The sequence below is a fragment of the Silurus meridionalis genome, chromosome 14 (genome assembly GCF_014805685.1).
Source record: "Silurus meridionalis isolate SWU-2019-XX chromosome 14, ASM1480568v1, whole genome shotgun sequence".
Lineage (NCBI taxonomy): Eukaryota > Metazoa > Chordata > Actinopteri > Siluriformes > Siluridae > Silurus > Silurus meridionalis.
The window spans coordinates 3,639,154-3,649,167 of NC_060897.1; the positions used below are offsets into that span (position 1 = coordinate 3,639,154).

General features: G+C 39.2%; 1 long non-coding RNA gene across 1 annotated transcript; it reads right to left on the reverse strand.

Moving 5' to 3' along the window:
* Positions 1-1,139: 1,139 nt before the first annotated feature.
* On the reverse strand, positions 1,140-9,820 carry LOC124396662. The gene is made up of 5 exons (XR_006927822.1): positions 9,766-9,820; positions 9,164-9,661; positions 4,924-5,089; positions 4,257-4,402; positions 1,140-2,206 (listed from the first exon to the last, which is right to left on the reverse strand). It is a non-coding gene; the product is annotated as an uncharacterized LOC124396662 (long non-coding RNA).
* Between the last annotated feature and the right edge of the window lie 194 nt (positions 9,821-10,014).

Consider the following 10,014-nt stretch of genomic DNA (forward strand, 5'->3'; position numbering starts at 1 on the left):
ATGGTTTCCATAAAAGTGGTGTCAAATTGATGGTATTAAGAGGTGGATTACCTCTGGTAACTCAGACTGTAGAAAGAACACTACTTAAAATCTTACATTCCAGTGCTCATGTTAGTTCTCACTCTCCAGTGTTCTGTATTGTTTAAAGATTTATGATCACACTCTTGATATCACCCAAATGAGGATGGGTTCCCCTTTTGAGTCTGGTTCCTCTCAAGGTTTCCTGCTCATAACATCTAAGGGAGTTTTTCCTTGCCTGCTCATCAGGGATAAATACACATCATTTACCTTAACTGTTGATTTCTGTAAAGCTGCTTTGAGACGATGTCTGTTGTGAAAAGCGCTATAGAAATAAACTTGACTTGACTTGACTTGAGGTAGGACACCACCGAAAGCCTACGTTTGAAATTCCTATCACTGGTTTACATGTGTAGTGGCAGATCTTGAGTGTCCTGCTATAGAGCTCTGACCTCAACCCCCATCCAGTCAGGATTGTGTTCTGTCTCTAATAACGGACCCTAATAATTCAGAGAGCTGGGAAAGTACTGTGTTTAACACTGAACACAGAAAGTGTACATTTCTCTCAGGCATGGTGGGAGTTTACTACAAAAAGCGTCTGTACAGTACATTAAAAAATACCCTGTGATTACACTAAGCATGATGTGCTAACTGAAACGTTTATAGTAGACACCACACAAACGATGTATTTGTGTGAATTCTTCTTGTTTTAAATAAACACTGTGCCTTACAGACACACAGCCCAAAGTGTCTCCCCGGTGTAGTTTGCAATCGTCCCGGTGCCATATGGCGTTGTGGTGTTCAAACGGTGAGAAAGCGTTGAGATGTTTGAGCAGCTCTTAGTGGTTTATAAGCTCTCAAAACCCACTTTACAAGCACATGCTGCTCTAGCGTTGAGGGCGACATGAGACTGGGTGTAAAAACAGCTCCGCTGTACAGAGGGGTTTATATGTTGGCAGTCTGCCATACTTCTTCACCCCACACACACACACATACACATACACACACACACACACACACACACTAGTTCAAATATTTATCATCCTCTTTGTTTACAGGACACTTTTTTGTACACGCACATGAGGGCCATAATGCAATAAAAATCCAAACAGAGATTGTTCCTAAACATGCTACAAATCTTAGAAGGTTTATTCACCCATTGAATTTGTACACATCATTTATAATTAACAATAATTAACAACAATGATTTCTGACAAGTGCCAAGCCATGTATTTGCTGTACTAATAAATCTTTTGCAATACATATTACCTCAGGACTCATTTAAACACCCCATAGTCAGTGATTGCTCAAGAGTTAAGGCTCTGGGTCACTGATTAGAAAGTCAAAGGTTCAAGCCCAGCACTGCCATGTATGTGCTAAGCATCATATTTACGTAAAAAAATATCACTTGTCCTCTATGGGTCTAAGGACTCTTGTTTAAGGGTCCAACAATAGCCGTAAGGGTCCTTGGCACTCTCTAATAAATGGGTGCTGCTGTATCATGCTGTATCATAATGGACCCTAGATTCATAACAAGCTGGGATATGATTTCACAAGAGTTTCACTGTGTGGTAGTGTATATGTGACAAAGCTCTTCTCTTCTCTTCTCTTCTCTTCTCTTCTCTTCTCTTAGGATCATAAGGTGTCATTAAACAAGGGTTTAGAACAAACAGCACTAGAAGTTGGTGGAGAGGCAGAAGGTGGTGGAAAGTGCTCCAAGATTCAAGGAGCAGGTGGGTGGAAACAGTCATTGGAGAAGGAGAGAGGGAATAAAAGAGAGGGAGAGAAGCTGCCTGTCCCTGGGTACACCGCCATTTGGACCTCCCTGGAGAGGCATGGCAGATGATGCAGTGCCCGTTGCCACGCAGGACGTAGGTAGCGGCTGCAGCACTCCTCGTTGGCCCTGGGTTTTGGTACCACTGTAACACAATAACTGGTTCTGCGCTGGAAGAGAGAGCGACAGGTAAAGTCCACCAAGCCGAGATTTCTTTATTCCCTCCACTCGTGCACCGTTGGCACAATAACGCTTAGCATCATTGATTCTCAACCTCTAGGGATGAGGGTTTCAATTCCGCCTTTGCCCTGTGTGAATGGAGTTTCCTCAGGGTACTGTGGTTTTATCCATGCGATGGGTTGGAACACGATGCAGGCTTTTCGCTGCCAGTTCCCTGGGAGAAGCTCCAGGCTCCTGTGTAAGATACATGTTAGATAAAATGGATAAAATTTTTGCCATCCCCAAACCTAAAATACAATATTTTGCCAACTGTAATAAGGATTTATTTCCATTTTTGCACAATTATTCAAAATTTTACTTCGACAAGTTTCAGAGATGAAGTACCCAAATTCTGACTGGTCTGGAAATCTGTAGTTGATTGGTTTCACTTCAAATGACAATAAAATTAAATATATTTCTAAGAAAGAGAATTGCTTAAAGCTAATTCAGTAGAAAAGATGTCTGATACACGTGACAGTTGAACTGTTAAATTTAATAATTTATTAAGCCAATAATTCATTACACAAATTAATTAAAGGTAGCCTACACCCACCCTGAATATAAGAATTAAGACCCTTGCTAACAAATCAAGTGCGTTAACATTTCTCATTTCTTGACATAAAAATGTTTAGTCTCATCATAATATACAGTTATTCCCAATATTATTTAACAGCTACCGGTAGTGTAATTGGAACGGGTAAAACGGAGAGATCACCCTAAAACACAAAAGCAAATATGTTTTTATGAAACATTTGTGAAGTGTTTACGGATTCTGGTGCTGATTCATTGGTCAGTGCTGGATTCCTGTTATTCCTGGGAGAAATTAGTGGGCACATGGTGACACTGTTTTTGCTAGCGCAGCTCCAATGGGGTTCAATAGGAAGAAAAAATGTTCACTGACCTCAAACTTCAAAGAAAACTGTCTGGTTTTGCTGCTAACCCTTAAAAACAAGAGTTATTTTCCTACTTGCCATTTTCCAACATAATTCAATATCATATTGATGAAAATTATGGAAGTCCTAAGGGGTGCATTATATATTTTTTCTTTCTTGTTTTCTCATGATTGTGGCTAAATTTTAATTGTGATCTAGACCTAAGAGTCTCATGATCTCAAAGTGAAAATGGTACCGTGAGAAAATCTCACACCTTGTGAATGTTTCTGGCAGAGGTGCATGTACTAAAAATTAGCTATTACCTGTTTTAGTAGTTAAACGTAGACATTAAAAGCTTTTAATTTATGTATTTATTATGTCTGTGAGGCGATTATTCACTGAGATTCAGGTTGTTATATTTTTGTGTCTCTGAAAAGAGATGACAGAGACAACAAAAAGCGCCCCCTGTCTGTTTTCTTCATTTTCAAAAGCTCAGCATTTTGTTATTATGAGTGTATACAAATAAAAGCATAACCTTTACAGAATTGAATGATGTATTGTTCTTAACTGTACAATAAAAAGACAGTAATTTAAATGCATTTTTGCGTTATGAGGGAAAAAAATGCCACAACGTGCCGGCGCGTTTGTCGACCCCAGAGGGTTAATTGTGTGCATCATGGTGGATTTTGGAGCTGATTTGATGTAAAAAAAACGCAAAACAAATGTTTACCAATTAAAAAAACATTTTCGGTGTAGTGTATTTATTTTTTGTATATCTGAGTAAAGAAAGGATGTTGGGAATAAACGCGTGTTGCACTGGTTTTCATTTTGCCTCTTTTATATTTATTTATTTTATAATAGAAATGGTCAAACAGAAATGCATGCTGCATTAATCGCACGTTAATAAAATTTGTGCCATTAAAATTAATTTACGTTAACACTTTAATTTTGACAGCCTTAATTAAAATATTTATACAAAACAAATGTAACATTTTTTACCTAATGAATGTATTCAGGCTAAACATCCACCATATGGAACACAAGCAGAGAAAAGATGATGATGATCAGGAATGTCTCTGTTCTCAGTCATGTTTACTGTACATCGCTAATGTCATCCACTTTAACCCTATACTGCTTGTTGCCTTCTGCTTTGCTCATTATTAGCTTTGGAAACTAGTCTACATCTGTGGCGTGTGAGAGCCAGGAAATGATGCACCAGTGGTAGATAAAAAAAGCCACGCAAAATCAAGAAATAGGTTGATTGGCTGAAAACAGCATTGAAATTTCACCAAATAGATAAAAAAAAAAAAAGGTAACAAGTCTGTTTTAAAAATATAAGAAGTAGAAAGTACAGATATTTGTATCAAACCCACCTTACTCCTGCTGGACTTTGCCCTCTTTCCGAAGATGGAGATCCAACTCAAAGTTCACCGCTTTGACACCATTGCTAGTTAATGTTTTGGAAAAGATTTCCAGAACACACTCCAAAAGTGGCAGGAACGTTGGGAGCGCTGTATAACTGTGGAAAGAGATTATTTTGAAAGTGATAATGTGTAAACGTAGATAAATAAAGTGATTTCCTGTAAACAGAGGTGGTCTCGAAAATGTTTTAATGCTTGTAGGTATGGTTTCTTAGTGGCTCAATGGTTAGAATGTTTGCCTCGTATCTGTGTGGTTATTTTAATTACTCCATCCATCCTATATGTGTGTGTGTGCAGAGTTTGTATGTTCTCCATGTGTGACAGTGGTTTTCTCTGGGTCCATTGGTTTTCTCCTTTCCCCAGTTTATTTGTGGATTATATGTATTCACATTTGGAAAGTCTATTATGTATGAGAAAAAAGAATCGCATTTAAAATGTGACATTGTGTAAAGGATGAGGAAAATGTTTTACAAATTTCAACTTTAAGAAGATGCGTTATACATTTATAAAAAAGTGTAAAAGATTAGGTGTTTGTGTCCGTTTAAAAAGGACTCCAATTAAATGTGTATGTGTGGGACAGAAAAGCTGACCCACTCACCTGCCTCTCCTCTGTACGCACCTGTTCACCACAGCAGCTGTCCATCACACGTTTCCACACCAGCAGCAAACTGGCCTGGCACACACCAACACACAGCAAGTGGGCAACAGCCGTTCTGTCAAAGACCCCCCGATTCACTGAACTGACAGTCTGCTTCCTCACGGGCGTCGCCTCGGAAATCTCCACTCTAAAAAACGATACACATGCATATTAGGTGCACAGAATTTAAAACACTTGCCATTTAAACATGTGCAAGTCCAATGCCTTAACCTCTAAGCTACAACCTCCCCATTTTGCATCATATTAATGTTTTCCCTCTATTTCCCCCCACTCACAATAATTACTAAACACCTAGATTGAATAATAACACATGCTTTCATCCAACACATCCAAATCCAGCCAGCTACGTCTATTACAAACTGCTGCTCCTGCTGTGTCACCTGGCAGTGTAACACACTCAGATAGTAAAGCGCTATATGTCACGAGTCACGTCCTTAGATTTAAGATCCTGATAGAGCAAAGCTTTATATGAGTTTTTGAGTTATTGTGGCTTCAATTTATATAATTTTTTTTTCAAACAGTCCGATTGCTACTCTTCTTCTTTCGGATTCTCCCATTGGGGGCGCCACAGCAAATCATCCGTCTCCATACCCCCCTGTCCTCTACATCTGCCTCTTTCACCCCAACTACCTGCATGTCTTCCCTCACCACATCTATAAACCTCCTCCTTGGTCTTCCTCTTTTCCTCCTTCCTGGTGGCTCCATCCTCAGCATTCTCCTACTGATATACCCCATGTCCCTCCTCTTCACATGTCCAAACCATCTCAATCTCACCTCCCTCACCTTGTCTCCAAAACGTCCTACATGTGCTGTCCCTCTAATAAACTCATTTCTAATCCTGTCCATCGTCGTCACTCCCAACGAAAACCTCAACATCTTCAGCTCTGCTACCTCCAGCTCCACCTCCTGTCTTTTACTCAATGCCACTGTCTCTAAACCATACAACATCTCAGGTCTCACCACAGTCCTATAAACTTTCCCTTTCACTCTCACAGATACTCTTCTATCACAAATCACTCCTGCTATCACTCTTCTCCACCCACTCCACCCTGCCTGCACTCTTTTCTTTACTTCTCTAATTCACTCTCCATTACTTTGCATTGTTGACCCCAGGTACCTGAACTCCTCCACCTTCTCCAAGATCCCAATAATGAAAATAATAATTTTAATAATGATCTTCCTCAATGTTTTATATTAATATCTTTTTAATTGCATCACAGTAAACTCTTACATTAGCTATAGGAACATGTATACGATTTAGAAACGGCATGTGTTCTCACTCTAAACATGATTCCCCCCTTCACCTCATGTACCAGTTATAAAAACCCTCTGACATGCAAATTGACAAAATTGTATTATTATTATTTCCTTTGCATTTCCAAGCATTTGCATTTAAATGCATGAACGACACTATATCAATACAGTCTTTTATCTACTTCTCTTGTGTCTCATTTTTCTTTTCTAGACTAAGTAGGTCTTCGTCTAAAGGCATCGTCTGCAGTGGGTTGAAAAAACATGTGAAAGGCATATCCAATTAGAGGCAAAAGGACACAAAATCCATTAATTACCGACTTGTTGCGAGTGATGCGAGTGTAATAAAACCACTAGGAAGGGGAACATCACTGTAGGAGTGTTAGCAGAGGAAGTAGCATGTTGTGGATCTTAGCGGGTTGTAAAAATGTTGTATTGTATCTTGTATGCACAAGAAGGAGCTGATGCACACACACACACACAGACACACAGACACACAGACACACAGAAAAATATAATTGCTCTGGATGAGTTTGTGAACGAAAGTGCATGGCTCATACATATTCATATATACTTGCATTTTTAATGAGGTTAAAGGTGTAGAGATGTTTCTCGGCTTCTTGGGCATTAAAGCACATTAAATTCTTATTCAGCATATATTATATGTTAATGGTTTGGAGCAACACTTGGATCAAGCTGCTTGAGGACCAGAGAGTTAAGATTCAGAGATAGCGAACCCGGAATGCTGTGAGGTTAAAACCCCAGGAACACCAGAGAGATGCTGATGAGCCACGGAGCAAGACCCTCAATCCTCGCCTGCTCTGATGTGTGCACTGTAGGTGCAAATGTTGGCCAGATCAATGAATAGTTTAGTTTAACCATGAATAAATATTCATCTTCTGATTGGTCGACTCTACTCCGACGCTATGAAATGTGCTTTTTTATTCATTAATATTTTGACTAAATTAGCATGTGCAGCATCTATTTCCGGTCCAACCCAACGGTCCCAAGCCCGGATAAATGGGAAGGGTTGCATTAGGAAGGGCATCCAGCGTAAAAACATGTGCCAAATCGTACGTGCGGATGGTCCGCTGTGGCGACCCCTGATGGGAGAAGCTGAAAAGTTTATAATAAAACTTTGCATTCATTTGAATTTGGAAGCCCAAAACCTGTTCCAGCATGGCAAGAGGAAAATCTTGAGTGGCCTGCTACAGAGCTCTGATCTCAACCGTTCTGAAGACCCTTGGGATGAATTGAAACACTGAAGGCTCCCCAGACCTCCTCACCTTACCATCAATGTCTGACTTTATAAACACCCTTGTGGCTGATGAACACAAATATTCAATACAGTGCTTCTACAATCCATTCATATAATTGAAATTAGTTATTCTAGTTATGATATTTTTTCCAGTGTATTTAAGTTTATCCAGAATTTATGTAAATGTACTTTGTTACTGTACTTAAGTAATGTTTTGGCTACTTTCTAGTTTTACTGAGTATCAAACATATAAGTAACTTTTACTCATCACTCAACTACATTTATGATTGAATAGATGTACTTTGTACTCTAGGATATTTTAACTGACGATGACTTCTCAATTACATTGTGCAGTTATTTACCTCTGAATATTTGGTTTCACTTTAGCTAAAGTTATTTAGGTCCCTGGTGGTCTAGTGGTTAGGATGCGGCGCTCTCACCGCTGCAGCCCAGGTTTGATCCCCGGTCAGGAAACCAACCCCAGCCACCCTTAGTGCTGGTCCCAAGCCCGGATAAATAGGGAGGGTTGCGTTAGGAAGGGCATCCAGCGTCAAAACATGTGCCAAATCAAACATGTGGATGATCCGCTGTGGCGACCCCTAATGGAAGAAAGTTTTACTTTAGCTAAAATTATTTCCTTGAGTTTTATTTGTCTAATATAAACTCATGATTCTTCTTCTTTGTGACATGATACTGTAATTTTTTTTTTTTGTCAATTGAAGATATGTTTTTGAAAGATTGCTTTTCTACTTTTTTCTTTTTTGAAGGACTGATATTTGGGAGTTCGGAGTTTGATATTTGTTTCATTTTGCCATTTTGAAGAGGCTGTTGAGTTGATCTTGGTTAATTCAATAATCTGATTTGTATTTTAATATAAAAAACCTCAAAAAACGTTGGCTTTTTACCAACATGTGTCTTAGACTAGTGCATCTTTGAGCCAATATGAGTCGAATACTGAAATTGGTAAATTAACTTAAAGTAATGCTTTATTAGGTTTTGCAGTAAAGTATTTATATTTCTGATACTCTATGCTTTTTGACACTGTTTTGAGTTCTTGCATTCCCCTTGAAGTTCCTAAGCTTCTGATTAATGAATTAATCTTATGTGAAACGTGAATTGGACGAAGGAGAGACCACGTGGTTTAAAAAAAATTATTCTATTAATATTATTATGATTATTATGAACCAAAAATGAGCAAAGACTAAAAAAGACACCCACAGACCTTAATTTAGCATCTTACTTAATGTTTTCTTTCTATTTCCCTCACTATCAACAATTAGATAACCTTAAAAAACATACATCCAGCCAATCACATCGGAAAGCCTTATATGCCCTTGTCCAAATGCACAAGCTCACACAGACCCTTATTTGAGTGTTCCTGTGAGTGTTCCTGTGATTAACAGGTGACAGAGGATATATCACTCATCCCACTCAGAAAGCCTTCATGTGTTCTGGCCTTGGATTTAAGCTCCTCCTAGCTCAAAAGCTTTCCTGTTGCACAGAAACACAGAAGCCCTTGTGGGAACATAGTGGAAGGCCTTTACACCATATACAGGCTGTTGATGGAGTTGTTGTAGTTTTAAAGAGAAGCAAGTAATGATCTGCACGGAGAAAAGTGCGAACGCTTTTTGCAAACTTTTTGTGGGGCCATCTTTTCAGCTATTTGTGTTTTTGAAATGTTCACCATCTCACCATCTTCGACTGGATGTGTCATCTAGTGCTACCAATCTCAAAGTGTCATCCAATGTCTGCATCCTTTGAATGTCTGAAAAATAAAAGATACAGCTCTTAGCCCATTACACACCACACACATACACCCAATATACTCTTTAAAGGCGTTTTCTTTGAAATCCCCTTCCAGAGTCTCTCTGTGGCCTCGCTGTGCTGCAGCACGAGTGTAGAGAGCAGTAATTTAGCTGGAGAGGCCTGGAGCTTTGGGCGCTATCATCCAGCCAGGCTTCACTTTAATCGCTTCATTTTTCTATTTCCAAGAGATGCCTCGTGTGCTCCTTCCTCTGTTCCCTCCACAAAGTTTTCATCCTGACCAATTAAGAAGTGTGATGGATGTGATGCAGGTTGCTACTCTCTCGTTTTCTTTCTCTCTCTCCTTCTCTCCTCATGTTCTCATGCTTCCAGCTTTTTTTTTTTCTAAGGTTTTTCTCTGTTCTCCGCCTCCTCATGTGGCGAAAACTGAAGGAACAACAGTTTTGCATGTAAGTCCTTGTCATTTAATGCATGGAAAGCAGATGCAAGAATTTATAATAAAGTGCACAAGAGTACAAAACAAACAGAACCTGAACTGTGGAAACATACAGAGCATGAACAAAAGCATGAAGTGGCACCCAAGAGAACAGAGGTGTAGTAAAGTTGTGTCTATAAACAAGTGCTAATTAACAGCAATGTGATTCAGGTGCACGAATAGAAATGTGACATAGTCCTGTGATGTGTAGTGGCTGATGGGAAATGTAGTAGACATATTTCTGATGTATGGATAGGATTTCATGGCAAAAGGTGATAACACCAGTGGATATATTATATAAATA